General features: G+C 40.6%; 1 protein-coding gene across 2 annotated transcripts in view; it reads left to right on the top strand.

The window, feature by feature from the left end:
- The window catches only part of STAMBPL1 (STAM binding protein like 1), a 57,414-nt gene that overhangs the window by 10,016 nt on the left and 26,124 nt on the right, over positions 1–21,274 (top strand). The window lies entirely within an intron of this gene.

Below are 21,274 nucleotides of genomic sequence, written 5' to 3'. Positions count from 1 at the left end.
TCACACAATGATCAAACACCCATCCCTCCACCATTGCACAGTCCCCACCACGAATATCCCCTCTATACCCCCCTTTTCCCACCCTCCCTCTGCCTCCATGGCAGATATGATTCCCCATAATCTCTCTCTACTTTTGGGTATTATGGTTTGCAATACAGACACTGAAAGATTATCATGTTTGGTCCTTTATCTACTTTTTGCACACATCTCCCATCCTGACTGATTCCTCCAACCATCTTTTTCTTAGTAATCCCTTTTCTTTTTTTTTTTGTTGTTTGGTTTTTGGGACACACCTGGCAATGCACAGGGGTTACTCCTGGCTCATGCACTCAGGAACTACTCCTGAGTAGTGGTGCTTGAGGGACCATATGGGATGATGGGAATCGAACCCGGGTCGGCTGTGTGCAAGGCAAACACCCTATGTACTGTGCTATCGCCCCCTAGTGATCCCTTTTCTATTCCAGCTGCCTTCTCCCCTTTGCTCATGAGGCAGGCTTCCAGATATGGAGCAACCTATCTATCCCGTGTATCTACTGTCCTTAGGTGTCAGCCTCATGTTATGTTGTTTTATACTTCACAAATGAGTGCAGTCATTCTATGTCTGTCCCTCTCTTTCTGACTCAATTCTCTTAGCATGATACTCTCCATGTCTATCCATTTATAAGCTAAGTTCATGACTTCATCTCTCCTGACACCTGCATAGTATTCCATTGTGTAGATGTACCAAAGTTTCTTTAACCAGTCATCTGTTCTATGGCACTTGGGTTGTTTCCAGATTTTGACTATTTTGAACAGTGCTGCAATGAGCATATAGGTACAGATGTCATTTCTGCTGTGCTTTTTTACATCCTCGGGATATATTCCCAGAAGTGATATTATAGGGTCATATGGAAGCTCAGTTTCTAGTTTTTGAAGGACTGGATGACTCATTTTTAACCTTTCCTGGCCTCAAGTAGCTGCTTGCCTATGTTGCCTTTTCCAGTGCTCAGAAAGGTACTCCAGTGTGGGTGCATTTTTGAAGAGGGTTACAATTCAAACTCAACCAGTGGGCTCAGTAATTAACTATGCACCTTCCAATTAAAGGCAGGACGAAGGCTGTAATCAGAAATGATGATCATGGTGAATTTCAGCTAACACACAAGGATGTGATTTTTTTTTTATCCTGTTGCTGAGCTCTATCTTTTAGCACGAGAAACAGACATGCCAACCAGTGAGAAGAAATGCAGACAGGCCTTGAAGTCTGCGGTCAGGCTTCAGTTTGCTGGGGGATTGACTCTAGTACTAATTTTTTTCCCCCATCCATTTTGTCCCTGAAAGTCTGATTTATAAACTGGTCCATGAGGGAAGTTTTATTTAACAGCAGGAACAAATGAACATGGTGATAAAATAAGATTAGAAAGAAGAGGTCTGAAGCATATATTTTTCATATATTAATTGTCTGTTCATTGAGTTAGAGAAACTGCTCACTGGATGTAATATAGACCTTCAAGCCAAAAAATAAATAAAGCAAAATTAAAAGATTGAAATCACTTAGAATTATTACCAACTGTGCAACTTAGTTTTCCCAATGAATGAAAAATTCAAGAAATATAGACTGGGAGGAGGGGATCTGGAGAGATAATATAGCAGGTTGCTTGCACGAGGTTGACTGGGTTTATTCCCTGGCACCCCATATAGTTCTCCAAGCCCTACCAGCAGTGAGCCATGAGTGATCCCTGAGCACAGAGTCAGGAGTAAACCCTGAGCACCACTGGGTATGGCCCCCCAAACAACCACCACTATCACTACACATACCAGATATATGTGTGTATGTATACAAACACACACAGAGGCTTAGAAGCAAATGTAAATGATTTTCTCAAACCAGTCTTAAAAAACTAGTGCACCGTCCATAGATTATTGTTCAGTAGGGTTGGGTGAGGCCTGTCCTAAGGCCTACATGGGAATAATCCTCTGGAGGATTTTGATGAAGTTGGTCAATGAACCACATATGGAGAAAAACCTATTTAAGAACCTCGGGGCTGAGCCTATGGGCTAGAGTGATAGCACAGCAGGTAGGGCGTTTACCTTGCATGCGGCTGATAGGGTTCAATTCCCAGAATCCCATATAGTCCCTGAGCACAGCCAGGAGTAATTCCTGAGTGCAGAGCCAGGAGTAACACTTGTGCATTGCCGGGTGTGACCCAAAAATAAAAAAAAAAAAGAGAACTGAACCTAGTTTTTATTCCGATCTGTATTCTTTTAATTGTTTCTTTGGGGAACACACCTGGGAATGCCCAGGTCTTCCTCCCGGCTCTGTGCTCAGGGATCACTCCTGGTGGGCTCGGGGAATTTATGCTGGGAATTGTACCCAGGTTGTCCACGTGCAAGACAAGTACCTGCTGTACTGTCTCTCCAGCATCCTGTCCTACTATTTTAAAACATCTATTCCTCTTGATTCGCATGAATATTTTTCATGTAATAACATAGCTCTTTTCTCATGGTGCACTATATGTGTATTTTTTAATTTTTAATTTTTTGGGTCTTGGGCCACACTCAGAGATGCTCAAGGGTTACTTTAGGCTTTGCACTCAAGAATTATTCCTAGCAGTTCTCAGACAACCATATGGAATGCCAGGGATCAAGCTTGGTTAGCTATGTGCAAGGCTAGTGCCATACTCGCTGTAATATTGCTCCAGCCATATATATAGGATATATATGATGCTTCATTCTACTATTAATACCTCATTTTTGAAGAATAGAATAAAAAAGACAAGAACTATTAGGAAAATGTACATAGATTGTCATACAGCCTACTGAGAAGCAGATATTTGTAGAGGCCAGGAAAGATCTGTTCAAAGAAAGGTAGGGAAGACTTATGCTGGGAGCAGTGGAATATTTTGATCTCATCTTCGATGGCTGTTTTTCCCCTTGTGACTTGTTTAACCCATTTGCCTATTCTCACTGAACTCTGTATCCTTTTTACTGTTCTGTAAAGAGTCTCTGTAAGAGATAGCAAGTATTATAGCTCATGCAAGGTCAATGCCTGAACTGCTGTACTTTCGCTCTACCCCTATGGAAAGAAGATTTAAAATACTATTTGAGCACTGTCATATTTAATTGAAAAATGATTTTAGACTTAGAAAAAAACTGTAAGACAAGCATGCAGAGGGGCTGGAGAGACAGTACAGGGATAAAGCGTTTGCTTTGCATGTGGCTGATCCAGGTCCAGTTCCTGGACCACATATGGTCCCATGAGTACCACTAGGAGTGTTCCCTGAGTAAGAGCCAGGAGTAAGCCTTAAGTACTATCGGGTTTGGCCCAATGCCCTCCCCTTCCACCCTCCCTTGCTCTTGACACCCCCACGCAAATTAGCACACAGAATTTCTGTAGTCTTTTCTCAATTTCCCCAAACATCACTATCTTACATAATCATAATCGTTATCTAAATCAGGAAAATAATATTTTTATAGCATTATTGTCTAATCCAGTACTTTCTTCCCTTTTGTACCTATAGACTGAAACCACTGTGAGATCTAGGGTTGAAAACCTCTGTCAGACACTGTCCTCCCATTGTTCATTGATTTGCTCGAGTGGGCCCAGTAACATTTCCATTGTGAGACTTTTTGTTACTATGTTTGGCATATCGAATACGCCACCGGGAGCTTTCCAGGCTCTGCCATGCGGGCGAGATACTCTCGGTAGCTTGCCAGACTCTCCGAGAGGGGCGGAAGAATCAAACTCAGGTCGGCCAAGTTGGCTGCGTGCAAGGCAAACGCCCTTCCGCTGTACTATTGCTCTGTCAGACAAGCAGCAGTAACTTTTTCTCTTATAGGCAAGAAAGTTGAAAATCACTGTGAATCCATAGATATCTTACTCACATGGTGGCAGGATCCTTCTTCTGTCCTAGGAGTCCATCCAGGATGACTCATTGTATTTAGTTTCCATCTATCCTTTAGTTTCTCTTAATTTGTAACACAGTCTTAATTCTTGATCATCCTTGACCCTTTCAAGAGCACTGGCCAGTTGTTTATAGATAGTCCCCTCAATTTGGATTTGCTTGCTGCTTCTACATTAGTATATGATTAAGAGTATGACCACATCTGAAGGTGTTCAAAAATATCTTTCTTAAGACAGAAATGTTTAACGTAACACTGGAGACTGGGGACATAGCTAAAATGGTTAGAGCATGTGCTTTGCATGGGGGAGACCTGGATTTTAATCCTGGCACTGTCGGATCCCTAGAACATGGCCAATAGAAACCCCAAGCAATGTGCTGGCTGTAAGCCCTAAAAATCACTGTATGTGCTGCCCCTAGCCCCCTCCCAAATGAAAAAACAAAAAACACTGGCAAGTGTGGAGAGAGAGAGAGAGAGAGAGAGAGAGAGAGAGAGAGAGAGAGAGAGAGAGAGAGAGAACATTTGCATAGGTTTCCCCAGTGCATTTCAGCCACGGAGCATGCTTATGTGGAAGAGGGGGTGCCTAAGAATTCTGGTGAGTTGCTACTAGGTTAGATTCAGTTTTGTAGAGCCTATTCAGACAGGTAATATTAACAGTAATGGAGGCTTAAGTCAAGGAATGACTATTAGAATGACATCTGTTTATAAGTGGAGTTAGTGAAAGAGGAACATGATGAAAACAAATGGATTCATTGGGAGTTTAGGATAGCAATGCAGATCAAAAACAGAGTGACATAAATGAATGTACTATGAGGAATGGTGGTGGAAAAACACAGATTTGAGAGTCGTTTTTGCGGACATTATGATGTAAGCTGGAAGATTCAGTGTGAAGTTAGGGAAGGGGCGGATGCAGGATTTGTGTATTATTCTGTCTAGGTTCTGGGTAATTGACATGATGTCTGTACCATTCACTGAGGAGAGTTTTCTCTTAAAGTCAGCTGTATCACCATGTCCAGTTCTGTTAAATGCTGCCACTGATGATGTATTTTCCTCCTTATACTCTAGTATACCAGGATGTCTTCTTAACTTTTGTAGTCTGTATTTTTTCCCCTGAGTAGACTCCAAAAGCTGTGTACCCATTTCCACTCTTTTGACTGCTCTCAATCTGAGATGTTTCATTCCAAGTTGCTTCTGCATCTCTTGTCATAGGTGCTCATTCCTCTTCTTTCTGTGAAAAGTCAGCACCACCAGACTATTATTTCTCAGATTATATTTCTCAGAGATGATTTCAGTTTAATAAATATGCACTGAGTGTCTATTGGTAATTATCTTAGCATGAGAATTAAATAGAATTAAATAGAGCTTGAGAGTTGAGAATTAAATAGAACTTGAGAATAATTGAGAAGATTCAGTGAACAATTCTCAATTATGTTTTGAGACAAGAGCAAAGAAGGTCATTCTGTGTGGTGATCAAAAGAAATGCCACCAAAAAAAAAAAGAAAAGAAAAGAAAACACTGCCCCTAACTTACTTCTTACATAATATATATATATATATGTATATATATATATATTCTGGGAGTATCAAAGATATTTATCCAAAAATATCTAACTATAAAAATGAATGAGAGAAAAGACAGGTGGACATACGTAAAAAAAGTTATCACAGTGAGTTTGAGGATCTTTTAAAGAATGAAAGTAAAAATAAAAAAATTGACAGCCTAAAATTGCAAAATTTTGTCTTCAATCAAAAACTCCAACTAAACTTATAAATGTAGAATAAAGGTCAAAGAGAAAAATCATCATTTCAAGCATAAGTAACAATTGTGTCATTTGTTTGGGAATCATTTGTTTGTTTAATTCTATTGTTATTTTATTGTGAAGAATCATTTGTTTGTTTAATCCTATTATTATTGTGGAGAGTCCACACTTAAGCAACACAATCATATGTAATTCAGTTGTTTGTTTTTTATATGAACCTTTCCAGGGTTGCTCAAGGACCTGGGGGCCAGTCTTAATAGTGCATTGATTAGCTATGTGGGCCTGAAGGTTCAGTACCTGGGTAAGCAATTCAGTGCAACGTGGCAAGTGGTGATGGAGAGGAGGGAATGGACCTTTAGTGTCAGGGATCAAACATGGCACCACAGCATACAAAGTATGTGCTCCACCCCTATGAACTCTCTTCCTAGTCTCCAGGAATTATCTTTGGATGCTAATATCAATGGGTAAAAGAATAGCTACATTTTACCAAAGTAATTTTCTGGAAGACACTTTATAGTTATAAAGAAAAGAAATAATATATATATATTAGAGAAAAAATTGGCAGACATAACTAAACAAATGATCAAAGTTAACATCACTGTTAATGATGCAAGTCCAGCTCCTGGTGTACAAAGGACACACTATCATTTCAGAAGTCCTTTTGCCCCCAAATGCATAAGTCACTATTTCCAGTATTTTTCTTTGCAACCACTATTTCCACCCCCAGCTCTGTCGCAGCCCCTGCCCCTGGCAGAATATACTTCATGAGATTGAATAGTCTGTCTCTTTGCTTATCAATAAGCAAAGTAGAATCTTAGTAATGTTAAATAAACCTGTAAATTAATACTTTTATTTGGAGCTAGCAGTATCAGTGATGAAGCTTTTTTAGCCTTGAAATAAATTGTGTGAGAAATCACAGTTGGATGTCCTGGTGAGAAGGATGGAGGGCATTTGAAAGCAGTGTTAAAGCTTAGTTTAAGCTTTAGTTGAAGTCATGAAAAAAAAAACTGTGTACTGTAGAATAAATGTATGTTAAGAGAGAAGACACACTGCTGGGTGTGGCCCAGCCAGCATGAGAACAAGCAGCAACCAAAAACCAAACAACAAAAAACAAAAGGGAAAAAGGTATGAAAACAAGAAAAGAGGATTGTTGAGATGTTCGGGGGAGAGATGAGGGAGTACATCTCAACTTTTTCAAGGTCAAGGCTTGAGTTTGTGCTTCTGTCCTTCAAGGCCACACAGGCATTTAGGAAAACAGTTTTTTCTAATTGTCTTTGAGTAATTTGATGTGTCAGGTCTCTGATGTAAAGGTGATTTGGGATCTCTTAGGTTACTTGGTAAAAATAGATCCCTGAGGCACCTTCCCCCAAATCCTGACTCAGTGGTTCTCTAACAACCACCCTGCTCTTCTACTCACTAATTATGGTCCAGGTGGTCCAGGAGACCCTCCAGGAAACATTAAATCAAAGTGTGGGGTTGTCAGCTCCAGGAAAGAAAAGTAGGAAGGGAATGGAATTTCGAGCCAACAAAGGCCATTTCCTAACAACCATGGCAATGTAAGGAGTTTTTGAAGTCTTTAAAAATGAACTGCTAGAGAAGTGTGTGTAGTCACACACTTTGTTTTACTTTTGTCCGCTGCACTGAAGAGATCTACTGTAAAATTTAAAATATGACTGCAGGGTTAGTCCCTGAGAATTGCTGTGTGAACCCCACCTCTCACTAAAACACATTGAACAGTTAAGATTTCTGCTGGGGCTAGGACACAGGATTTGGAGGAAGGTGGTGAAAAGGCACAAATTTCCAGTTGTAAGATACGTAGGTACTAGGGCCGTCATTTATAGCATGACTAGTTTGGTTTTTACTGTTGTATGACTGTAAGAGCGTGGTTAAAAGAAGTTCCTGAGAGCCTGATCAAAAAGAAATTTTTTTTTATCCTTCTGTTATACTATATGAAGTGATGGAAAACTAAACCTATTGGGGTAATCATTTCATTATGCTAGGTTCCTTGAACTTATACAATAATGATGCCAATTATTTTTCAGTAAAACTGAAAAAAATCAAAGAAAAAAGATTTCTTAGGAACTATCAGAGAAGTGGTAGATGAGAAGTAGTCTGGGATAACTGTCTTTTACTTTGACCAGTAGTGTTGGACTAAATTCACCATGTTAAAGTGCTGGACTTGTGAAATTTATAAAAGTTAAATAAATCTGTTTAATAATGCTCAAGTACTGACCTCATCTTTGAGCTTCAGTAAACTGATGAAAAAAAGTTACTTAAAAAATTTTTTTCTGACTCATTTTGCTTCATTGTATTAGATGTCTTCTGCACAATACTTTCTTAAAAGCCAATTACAATAAAAAGGGAAGTCTGTACATTAAAGTTGAGTGGTTTATATTTAGAAGGCATCACTTCCAGGAAACTTTAGTATTATTACAGTGAGAGCAAAATTACCATATCCCTATGGATTTATAATGGCAAAATTTATACTGTGCAAATATGAATTTCCCCACAAGATCCCAAATTCATTTTCCAACTGTTTTATTAGCACATTTATAAAGCATAAGAATTGACTTTTGTGTTTGTTTGTTTGTTTGTTTTTTGCTTTTTGGGTCACACCCGGTGATGCACAGGGGTTACTCCTGACTCTGCACTCAGGAATTATCCATGCCGGTGCTCAGGGGACCATATGAGATACTGGGAATCAAACCCGGATCGGCCGCGTGCAAGGCAAATGCCCTACCTCCTGTATTATTGCTCCAGCCCCCAAGAACTTACTTTTTTTTTTAATTTTTAAATTTTTAGTAGTGAGACATCATGAGGTACAGTTGTAGACTTACAAATTTTTGTGCTTGGGTTTCAGTTATACAATGATCAAATACCCATCCCTCCACCAGTGCCCATTTCCCACCACCACGGATCCCAGTATCCCTCCCCCCATCCCACCCTGCCTCTGTGGCAGGGCATTCCCTTTTGTTCTCTTTCTCTTATTGGGTGTTATGGTTTGCAGAAGAGGCAATGGGTTGACAATCATGTTTGGTCTATAGTCTACTTTCAGCGTGCTTCTCCCATCCTGGGAGGATCCTCCCAATACCCTTTATTTGGTGTTCCCTTCTCTATCTGAGCTCCCTTTTCCCTTAGCATGTGTGGTTGGCCTCCAAGCCATGGAGTAAAATTCCTGGTACTAATCTCGGCCATTCTTGGGTGTTAGTCTCCTAGTTTTGTTACTTTATGTTCCCCAGATGAATGCAATCTTCCTGTGTCTGTCCCTTTCTTTCTGAGTCATTTCGCTTAACATGGTACCACTTGTATGTAACTTTCATGACTTCATCTTTTCTGACAGCTACATAGTACTCCATTGTGTAGATGTACCAAAGTTTCTTTAACCAGTCATCTGAAGAACTGACTTTTAAAGGCCACTTTTTAGACTTATATTAAAAATCAGGTATTTTGAATCATATAGACTTGGTAGAATAATTGTGCATTTGAATTTCTTTCCCTTTTTCTTCAAAAAATGGTGCTGAGTCTAAAACTCAGGGCCTTACATATAAATGTAAGAGACCTTATATTTGAATTTCTTAACTACAAACAATAGCAAAGCTTTCTGTTTACAGTTCCTATTATGATCACTATCTTAAACAGGATAAGTAGCCCTCTGATAGTTTTTTACCTTCCCCAAACTCAGCTCTCTTATCTAGATACTAGCTTCTTAATGGGGTTCCATCACTGAATGTGGGGCTTATGAGGATTTGGCAATAGTAGAAGGTTTCTGAATATGCAACAGCCAGAAACTAATTTCAACTCAACCACATAATGAATTTGAAATGTTTCTGACTTCACTATTTTCTCTGACATGTTTCTCAGGTATAAAGGGATGAGAATAGAAAAGATTTAAGAATTCCTGATTTAGAATCCAATAGGTGGGTGGGTGGGGAGGATGCAGCAACAAAAATATTTCTTTAGTAACCAAATTAGAAAACATGTAGCACATTGTGTGGCTGGAGTGATAGCACAGGGAGTAGGGCGTTTGCCTTACACGTGGCCAACCCGGGTTCGAATCTCAGCATCCCATATGGTCCCCTGAACACTGCCAGGAGTAATTCCTGAGTGCAAAGTCAGGAGTAACCCCTGAGCACTGCCGGTTGTGACCCAAAAAGAAAAAAAAAACATGTAGCACATTTTCTGCAATCATTATAAGTAGAATTTATAGGCAAAAGTAGGCATTTTATTGGCAATCCCTTCAGATCACTTCCAGCATACATTTGAGTTTTGCAAATAAATTTAAACTACAATTTTTCATTGATCTGAAAAAATCAATGCACTGTCTGTCCTCCCATTGTTCATCGATTTGCTCGAGCAGGCCCAGTAACATCTCCATCTTGAGACTTGTTACTGTGTTTGGCATATCGAATACGTCACGGGTAGCTTGCCAGGCTTTGCTGTGCGGGCTCGATACTCTCGGTAGCTTGCCGGTTTCTCTGAGAGGGGCGGAGGAATTGAACCTGGCTTGGCATGGGCTGGCTGTGTACAAGGCAAACGCCCTATCACTGTGCTATCGCTCCAACTCAAAAGAGACTAAGGTAGGGAAAAATTAATTTCAGAGAATTTTAATAAGGAAGTTGCTTTTTAACTGATTTCCATGGAGGAGAAAATTAGGAATGTTTATTTGTTTTTAGAAACATTTTCTTGAAAATTGTTAAATCTCACAAAATTATATTATTATTTTTTTCGTAGTTATAGAGCTAAAGATTTCTTTGATACTAGAAATAACCTGTATTAGTTAGGATTCCGGAATCCTAAAGGAATCTTAAACAGCAGCCTTCACATCTCACTTAATAACAATTTGGAGAAGAGTTGCAAGATAATTCATAACTCACATTCGTGCCACCCTTCACCTCTGCCATCTTTTTTTGCAAAGTTATTTCTTTATTTAATTTTTTGGTGGGTGCTTTTTTTGGGTCACACCCTGCAATGTACAGCTGTTACTCCTGGCTTTGCACTCAGGAATAACTTTTGGTAGTGCTTGGGGAACCATATGGGATGCTGTGAATCAAACAGGGTTGGCCCCGTGCAAGGCAAATGCCCCATCTCTGTCATCTTTAACTCATTAGCCCCCCTTAACCTCTGGGTTACAAGATACCTTTCATTTTTTACATGAAGATACATGTTCAACTGATGAGAATACTTTCTCTAAAATGTCTGCCTCAGAATTCTTCCAGCAGGGGCTGGAGCAATAGCATAGTGGGTAGGACATTTGCCTTGCACGCTGGGTTTTATTTCCAGCATCTCTGAGCTCCTCCAGGAGTAATTCCTGAGTTCAGATACCAGGAGTAACCCCTGTGCATAACTGGGAAAAAAATCTGTTAGAGATTCCCTCTTCTAATAGCAGTATCCAAGATTTGGTCTCTGACTAACTAGTCAAGTTCTAAGAACAAGGAGACCCAGAATAGTGACCCTCTCTCCTGAAATACTGGCAAGGAAGAAGTGTGTGTGTGTGTGTGTGTGTGTTGTATGTGTGTGTGTGTGTGGTGGTTATGACTAGAGGTGGACCATGGGTAGACCATCCCAGTGTGTCAAAAACTACTAGGAATATGTAAACATTACTCAACTCTGATAACTGAGGTAGAATGCAACATTTTAGGACAAAGTTAACTGATCTACTTTATCTAACCATTTATTATGAGAAAGGTCTTATTTTCTTTGCACTTTCCTACTGCATCCCATGAACCACAATAGGACTTGCCTCCTTTAAGTTTCAGCTGAAATCTTCTGCAAAGGGGCTCTTTTCCTTCATTTAACAGATGACAAGTCACATCACAAAACAAATCACAAATCATCCTGTTATTCGTTGATTGCCTCGAGCAGGCCCCAGTAACGTCTCTTTCATCCTAGCCCTGAGATTATATTCAAGGCTTTTGAGGAGAATGAGACCCATCATTGTTACTGGTATTTGGCATATTGGGTACGCCACGGGGAGTTTGCCAGACTGTGCCATGTGGGCAGGCTACATTCGATAGCCTGCCAGTTTGTCCAAAGTAGGAATGAGATAATAAGATGTCATAATAAGAAGTCGCATGGCCGTGAATGCGGCCGCGTGGTTCCAGGAGCTGGTTCTTATAGTCTCTGAGTCTTGGCCGTTGATGGGATTACACGGCGCCAGGGGGCCAGTTGGTGGGTGTGACCCCCGCCTACTGGAATTTGGAGGATCTGGGTGGAGGATGCTCGGCACCAATCCGAGTAGGCTTGGAGATCTCGGCCCAAGTCACACAAGTCACATAAAATGCTATAAATCTCCCAGCTAGTAAGTGTTGAGACTGGCTTCTCCTACAGTAGTGGGTGCTCCATAGCCTAAGCTGTTGATACTAAGGTGCTCTCCCACCAGATCCTTAATCTCAGGATAAAATTTGATTGCTTTTGAGAAGTAATTTTTATGGCCAAGCATGTGACTTTTTGTTGTTCCCAGGAAAGCCTGAACTTACTTCAAATTCATTTTAAAAATCCATTGGTAATGGTCACTTATTTGACAATCTTTCATGTACCTCGAATTCTTGCTGATGATTCTGATTTAAACCAAAGTTTCCTACTTACAAGAGCAGAATGAAATTCCAATAAAATATTACTAATATTCTGATCAAGTTCCTTTTTAAAATGGCAGTAACATGGTTTATAACATTTAGGTTTTATGTGTACAACATGATAGACCAACAGTCTGTGTATACTTTATTATATGCATCACCAAATACCTAATTTCCTTCTATCACCATACAGTTGACCCTTTGTACCCAACTTGCCCACCCTTCTACTCTTCTGGTAACTCTGTTTTGTTCATGAAATCTAGGAGTTATTTTCTTTTCATTTAATTTGTTTTCTTTCTATAGGAAAACAGTCAATAAAATCATATAATTTGTCTCTTCATCTGACTTACTTCATTTGCATTATATTCTGTAGGTCTATAGATGATGCTGCAAATGGTAGCATTTCAACTTTTATTTTCATAGCAAGCAGATTCCATGGATATATAAGCCATGTCTTCTTATGTACTCCTTCAGTGGCCACTTAGGTTGTATCCAGTCCTTAGATGTTGTGAATCATGCTGCCATAAACACAAGGACATAACTACCTTTTCAGATTAGTGTTTTTCTATTTTTAGGTATATATTCAGCAATGGTTTAGTTGGATCATATGGTTAGTTGGATCATATGTAACTGGACAAAAACAAATTCTTAATTTTAATTTTTTTTGTTTTTTTGGGTCACACCTGGCAATGCTCAGGGGTTACTCCTGGCTTTGCACTCAGGAATTAGTCCTGGAAGTGATCAGGGGACCATATGGGATGCTGGAAATTGAACCCGGGTCGGCCACGTGCAAGGTAAACGCTCTACCCACTGTACTATCACTCCAGCCCCTATTCTTAATTTTTTTAGGATTTTCCATACCATTTTAAAAAATATGATCAATATTTTAATCCATACCATCATGGTTACAGTATATTTCTGATGAGTACACTGATAATACAGATATGTAGAGCAATCAAAGGAATATTGGTTTCAAATTCATAGTTTTTAAATCTTTCCAAATGAACAGCAAAGGTGGGGCTGGGTTATTTTTTCCCCTGTTCCTGTTGCAGATTCCAAACTGCAAAGGGGTGAAGAGGAGTTCCTCCTTTAAGCCTGTGGCATTGAAGGCATGGGAATGACACCTCACGTCTCTTTGTCTAAATCAGATTAGGTCACTGCAACCCACAGTTTTGGGTAATGATGATTTCCTTTATCACTAGCTAAGTGGATTGCACTATGCTCTACATGAAAAAATCTGAACTCTAACCCAGTGGGAAAAGGAAAGTTTGCTTCTTTGGCCAATCAGAAAAGAGACTCCAGGAGGAGGAGGTGGTGCAAGGTTCATTGTTTGATCTGCCTCCAGTCTACACCTGCTCATCCAGTTTGTTGCAGCAGTCAGGTTGAAAGGAGGACCAGGGAGGTGTCAGCCTTTGGCTGTCCTCTGTATATACTCTTAGTCTATACGGAGGCTGCTCACTGCCTACAAGTCTCTGTAACTGGACAAATGTAAGTTTTTTTTTTTTAATAATTTAGGAGCCCTGCTATTTATTCAGCTATTGATTAATCTGATTGAATTGGGCATGAACTCCACATTATGTTTTTAAAATTTTTTTTTAAATATTATATGTTAGTTCACAACGTTTGATTACATTCAATATTCAAACACCAATCCCACCACCATTACACCTTCCCACCATCAAATTCGAGATGTTTCCATCCCAAATCCCAATCTCTGTCCCAAAACACAACCGAAATAATATATTTAATATTGTCTGTTATGAAGAACTGCTGAACATGCTTACAAAAATGTTTTTATGAAGGAAACAGTGTGAAGATTGTTCTATTTTGGCAGGAGCCATTAAGACATTCTATAGGATATCACTAACATGTTGTTAAAGTTTGGGTGATGTGAGCTTTGGTATATATATATATATATATATATATATATATATCTGAACATATGTATATATGCATATATATATTTTCCTCTATGTTTTGTTGCATACTATCTGAACCCCATCAAATATGGTGTGGTAATTATAGGTAATAGGTAGGGAGTATTTTATGAAGTGTCGCGTGGCCACAAAAACAGCTGCACAGTCCAGGAGTATGTTTACTCATATGTGAGGCTTGGCCCAAGCAAATGGGGAGTGGCCACACGCTTTTGACGGCAATTGGGTTGTGGAAGCTTTTGGCTGCCAGAGCTGGGCCCCTTGGGGCGGGGAGGGCTCTCACATGCCCCCCTCTGGGGTGCCCTTTGTGAAACAGCCTGGCGTGGAGTCCAGTGGCATGGTTATGGGGGCCTCATGTTTTGCTCCCTTTTGGAAGAAGCAACTGTGGGATCTGATGGTGGCTGATGATGAGATTATCTTGCACCAGCAGGAGGTGGCTTATGAGCGTGACCCTTGGATCACTGGAGACTGGGAAACAAGTGCAGAAGATCTCCGCTCCTGATCCCATTGAGCCCAGAGCCCAAGGTCACAAAGTTCTGCATTATATGGCTTCCGTTGGACTTCACTCATGCATGAGGCTCAGCCCGAGCATGTGGGGAGCAGCCTTGAGCATGGTGGTGGTTGGGTTGTGGAGGTTTTGGGCTGCCGGAGCTGGGTACCTTGTGGCTGAGAGGACTCTCACCCACCCCCTTCTGGGGCACCCTGGTCAGGACATTCTGAGCCGCTTTCTTTCGTGAGTTTTAGTTTATAGTCCCTGGGTCTTAGCTGTTGATGAGATTACATGTTGACAGGGGGCAGTTTGTGGGTGTGACTGTCAAGCTACTGGAAAACTGGAGACATGGGGGGAGGAGGCCCAGTCCTTATCCAAGCAGGCCTGGAGATCTCAGTCATAGGTTCCTGCATTCCTCTGAGCTACAAGCCCTAACGTCATCTTTTGATCTTTTTTTGAGATTTATGGGTCTCTGAGATAAGGCCAATAAATGAGCTTATACAGCTGAGCCAGAGTGGTTTGTGGGTGTGTCTCCCACATACCTAACTTTTGGATGTTTAGTTTCTTGGTAAACTGGGCCCCAAGTTGTTGGGGTCTGGCCAAAGGCACAGCAGTAATTTTGGGGTATCTGGAAGTCTGAGGGCACGACCAGCTGCTGATGCACTCGCCCCACAGGTACAGGTTGACCTGCTGGCGGCACCTTACCCCCCAAATGTAGTTTTGTATATGAAAGAGACTTGGGATTTGCTTAATCATAAGAGAAATATATTAATATACATATCACATATATGCGAAGATAAGAGAATTAAGGCTGAAAAGATCACACAATTAGCATGGTGCTCGATCACGATCATGATCACGACCATCCTGTTGTTCGTCGATTGCCTCGAGCAGGCCCCAGTAACGTCTTCTTCATCCTAGCCCTGAGATTCAAGCCTCTTTCAGGGTTAGGAGAATGAGACCCATCATTGTTACTGGTATTTGGCATATTGGGTATGCCACGGGGAGTTTTCCAGACTCTGCCGCGTGGGCAGGTTACATTTGGTAGCCTGCCAGGTTGTCCAAAGTAAGAATGAGATAATAAAATGTTGATTCCGGGAGCTGGGTTTTATAGTCTCTGGGTCTTGACTGTTGATGGGATTACATGGCGCCAGGGGGCCAGTTGGTGGGTGTGACCCCTGCCTACTGGAGTATGGAGGATCTGGGTGGAGGATGCTCAGCCCCGATCCAAGCAGGCTTGGCGATCTCGGTCCCAGAATCTGCAAGTCTTTGTTCCTCTGCCGGCACCTTCATGCGTGTGGAGAGTGGTCTCAGCAGGGTGGTGGCTGGTTTTGGAGGTCTTCGGCTGCCGGAGCCCTGGTTGGGGCGGGGAGGGAAACTCAACCCGCTCCCCTCCAAGGGGCCCCGGCGAGGACAGCCAGGCGCGGGGGCAGGAGACTCTGCGCTGTTCTCTTCCGGGAGCTGGGTTTTATAATCTCTGGCATGGTGCACAATCATGTCTTTTTCTGTTTGTTCTTGGCATTATTTATTGCTGGTTTTATTTTACATCTTCTGGGGTTTGGAGTCACTCCTGGTAGTGTCTGGGGGCTATTCTTAGTTCTGTGCTCAGGTTTAATTCTGGTGGTGCTCTGGGGACATATGTGGTGCCAGAGATTGAACTTGAGTTCACATCATGCAAGGCAAGTAAGTGCCTTAACTCCTGTACTGTGTTTCTTCCACTGTTTTGGGGATTTTTTTTTTTTGGCTTTTTGAGTCACACCTGACAATGCTCAGGGGTCACTCCTGACTCTGCACTCAGTGCTCAGGGATCATATAGAATGCTGGGGCCTGAACCTGGGGTGCTGGGGATCAAATCTGGGTCGGCCGCATGCATGGCAAATGCCTTACCTGCTGTACTATCATACTGACCCACTGTTGCTTGGTTTTAAAAGTCAGAATTGTGGGCTGAGTCTGGGGCTCAGCACTATGATGAAGCACAGTAGCACTGTAGTACTGTCCTCCCATTGTTCATTGATTTGCGCAAGCGGGCACCAGTAATGTCTCACAACAAATTGTGAGACTTGTTGTTACTGTTTTTTAGCATACTGAATACGTCACAGGGAGCTTGCCAGGCTTTGCCGTGCGAGCGAGTACTCTCGGTAGCTTGCCAGGCTCTCCGAGAGTGGCGGAGGAATCAAACCCGGGTCGACAATGTTGGCCGCGTGCAAGGCAAATGCCTTACCCACTGTGTTATCACTCCAGCCCTACTATGATGAAGAAATAAAATAAATGAATACATAAAAGTAAAAATTGTAGAGTTGATTTCACACTTATTTGGGGGGAATTGAAAACTGGGGGTATAGAATTGTGCCCTGAAATCAAAGAATTCTGCTATGAGACTGTAAAATTGAGAGAGTGTGGAAGAGTTAGACTTATAGAGGGGGCAGTTTGTGTCATTTTGGAGGGGGCTCCTGCCCCTTCCAGGACACATAGGGAGGAGACTCTGTTTTGTTCTGTTTTTTTTTTTTTTTGGGCCAGGCCCCTCACTTCTGATATAGATAAAACTGTTCAGTTAGTTTTAGGGATTACTTGTTAGCAGAACTGCTGGTACAAGGTTGACAACTCGTGTTCACTGTGAATATACATGATTTTAACACCTCTTCTATGCCAATTCCCAAGCACTGTGTGCCAGAATCAAAAGACAAATCAGACTTATTTGTGCCGCCATGGCTATAAACATCAAATAAAGCAAATCTATTTAATGGGAAATTTAATAACCAGAGAAGAGAGTACTGTGATTAGCTTGTGTGTCTAACATGCTCCTGACTGGGTTCAATCATTAGCAACATTTGGCCTCTTAAGCATCAACAGTTGTAGTTTTGGAGACCCCCTGAGCATTTCCAGCTGCTCTGGTGGTCTGTTTCATCACATGGCATGAAAAGCATTACATCCCCAGGCCCTAACATTGAATTGTTGTCCTGGTTTACTGAGATTTTCCAGAAAGATTTCCAGAGTACCATTTGGTCGACCGCCCCTCCCCCACCCCCCATAATAAAATAAAATGTAATTTAAAGCGGAAACTGGTTTTGTCTTTGAAGCTACAGTAGTGAGGAAACAGGGGCAGAAATAAAGGTTAGTAGACAGGAACTCTAAAGCAGAAAAAAATAAAATAAGAACCTCTCTAGAAGTATATATAACAGGCTAAATGTCCTACATGGCTGGAACATTGAATGCTGATGTTATCAAACCATAGGAATGTAAAACCTACGAGGGATGGGAGTAGTGATGTGGTTGAGATTAAATCAGGCATTGCCAAACTACAACACCCAAAAGGAGAGAGAGAACAAAAGGGGGATGCCCTGCCACAGAGGCAGGGTGGGATGGGGAGGATGGGGGGTGGGAGGGATATTGGGACTCGTGGTGGTGGAAAATGGGCACTGGTGGAGGGATGGGTATGTGATCATTGTATAACTGAAACCAAGCACAAAAATTTGTAAGTCTACAACTGTACCTCATGGTGTTTAACTAATAAAAATTAAAAAATAAAAAAATAAATAAAAGTGAAATCTGTAAAAAAAAAATAAATCAGGCATTGCTAAGGATGTTTTCATTTAGAAGCTGTGAAGTGGGGTCCTGATATGCCATTGTAAGTGGAAAGGGGAGTGCCTAGGGCCCAGTAAGAATGACTCCAAGTAAGTCTTAGAGACAGGACTCAAGTTCAGGTTAACACCAAAGGGGGGCCTTTGCACTCTGTACCCCAAGCTCAGTGACTCTCCACTTTGCAAAGGGAGCTTGTTTTAGTCATGTATGATGTTGAGTACCAACTATCTGCTTATCCTCCAACTTGCAGTGTTTCTTATCTTTAGCAATTGAAGTTATTTTCAACCTGAAGTCTCATAATAGCTGCTAAAGAATGAGGAACTAGACAAGATTGCCCTGCCAGCTGTCCCATCCTGTTAATGGACATGGATTGCTTCCTTTCCTGAAGTACTGTTTGCTTATTATCTTATCACTTATGTTGTTGGCCTTTCCTTCTTTTAGAAGTGGAGAGTTTATGTTTAAAAATTACTTCAATTTCCCACAGCACATGATGTTTGCCCCAACCACCATTATCACTGTTCCCCTATATGACCCAAAATACTATTCTCTCCCCGATCTTCTCCCACCTACCTACTCCCCTAACTCACATACTCTGTTCTCAGAAGAACCCTCATAGATCTCTTTTAAATAATGAGGCCATTCATGCCACTCCTTGCTCAACATCCTAAATAACACCCCAGTTTATTTCAGCCATGGTGCCCAGTGATGCCAGATCCCTGGTTTTTAAAGATAGGCAGAAATCTGAATTTTTATAACCACATTTGTTTTTGGTTTTTGACCACACCCAGTGATGCTCAGGAGTTACTTTTGGTGGTGCTCAGGGAACCATATAGGATGCCAAGGACTGAACTCAGTCCTGTGTATGCAAGCAAATGCAAATACTCACTGCACTATTGTTCTTGCCTCATATTAAAATGTTGTTAACTACCTCAACAGTTTTAAATGACAGTAAAAACCAATTAAACATCTTTTACACCAAATATTGCCTTTGTTGCTTATAATATCTGCTTGTTTGAAGGTTTGTGTGGCACTAATTCTGAGGAAGCCTGAGAGTTTTATTTGGATAAGTGGGATCTCACAGGCTTGGCAGAATTTTGGTAAGCTATGGGAAGAGGAGAAGGTAGGATTATTTATGCAACTTCCTGGATTTGGGCAAAGGTGTGGAGGTAGGGACAAGTGAAGCAATGAGGGTGGTGCAGAAGACAGTGATGAAAGAGGTATATTCCTTATCATCCCTGACTGTAGTCTCTCCTGGCCTAACCTAACCATCTTTTCTAGGTTACATTTGTTTGACTCAACTATTTAAACAGATCCAAATGTGTGATACAAGATAGAAATTTTGTCAAGCTAATTGTCTCAGTGTCAAAAAAACTAGATAGAGTACTTTTTCTTGCTTTTCCATGGCTCATCCTCATGACCCATGGTGACTCACCTGTCTTTCTTCCAGCTGGCAGAAAGACAAGGGCTGGTCGGAGAGGTCATGTCCCTTTATGTCAAAGGCAGAATCTAGATGTTGATCACCACATTTACCTTCACACCCAAGTAGCCAGAACTTGGTAACTTGACTACGTCTAACTCTAAGAAGTCCTGGGAAATGTAGGTTTTATCTGGGTGAGTGGCTCTATCAGATAAAATTGATATTTGTAATGTAGAGAAACTAATTTGAAGAGCTATGACACCTTTATATTCATTGACGGATCATTTATAATAATTAAGGATAGGAAACAACTTAAGTGTGCATATTCAGATGGCTGGATAAAGAAGATAAATTATTTAAACACATGGACTACTGTTCAGCTATTTTAAAAAAGATGAAATTCTGGTATTTGTAACACATGGATGGACCTGGAGCATATCTGATAGGTGAAATAAATAAGATATAGAAAGACAAACACTGTATGATCCCATTCATATGTGGTATATAAATAAACCAAATAAATGTGTGAACTAAATGAAACAAAAGTTAAATGCTTAAATTGTAAGGCAAATTAGTGGTTACCAGAAGGGAAAGGCAAATTGGGGCAAGTGGATAACTCAGGAAAAAGGAAAAAGGAATCAATTGTTTAGTTGTATGGTGGGCTATATTGTATTTTGTAATGTATGTTGTTTATACAGCTATTGGTTATTATAATAGCTGTATGCAGTAAGCCTGAAATCTATAAAATATTATAATATACTGTGACTTCAATTCAAAAAGGCTGTTGAAGATGATGGAGCAATCTATACATCTGGTCTGTGGGTGTCAGGGTCTGTGTGGGTCGGGTGCCATTTATTCGACTCTCAGTTTTTTCATTATTTTAGCAAGCCCAGTAGCACAAGTAGAAAGTGATACTAGATATTGCTTTTTTCTTCTTTTAGTATTTTTTCTACATGTATTTATATTCTTTGTGATTGAATACTATGATTAGAGTAACAGTGAGTTTTTGTTTTACTTTGTTTTCATAATTGATCAAGAGCAGTGTTTTTTCAAACTTTTTGATTTAAAGTCCTTGGGCACTCTTAAAAATTACAAAAGGTACCAAAGGCTCCCCAAATCTTTTTTATATGAATTATAGTAATTTGTACTTAATACATTAAAAATGAAAGCATTTATGAGAATTTGGAATTGAGTATTCAATCAACTTGTAGTCTTTGGATCTATCATACATAGACATATACAGTTGAATGTAATTTTGGTAGAGACAACACAACATAATGCTAGTAATATTATGGAGATATTGACCTCCCAGGCCTTGCAGTTCTCTGGGACTCTATACACACTTCAACAGCTACTAATAAAAGAGCATAGCCTGTCTGTGCTGACTGTGGGATACTGAGAATACAACTGTTCGTGTGAGGAATTGGGATTAACAAAGAAAGGAATTAAGAGAGGACCAATGTCATGGAGTGGTTAATGTTTCAAAAAAAAAAACACCCAAAACTGTTGACCATAAATTTCTTAGATTTGAGGACAGTTGGTTTATATGTTTGAACTATAAAATTGCTTGTGGGAATTAATAATGATTGGTTGTATCTTTGGCAATTTAACAAATTCTGGTATCTTAATTCGCAGAAATAAACA

Source organism: Sorex fumeus, unplaced genomic scaffold (genome assembly GCF_029834395.1).
Source record: "Sorex fumeus unplaced genomic scaffold, SorFum_2.1 ptg000043l, whole genome shotgun sequence".
NCBI classification, from domain to species: domain Eukaryota; kingdom Metazoa; phylum Chordata; class Mammalia; order Eulipotyphla; family Soricidae; genus Sorex; species Sorex fumeus.
This window is presented reverse-complemented; position numbering and strand designations above follow the sequence as displayed.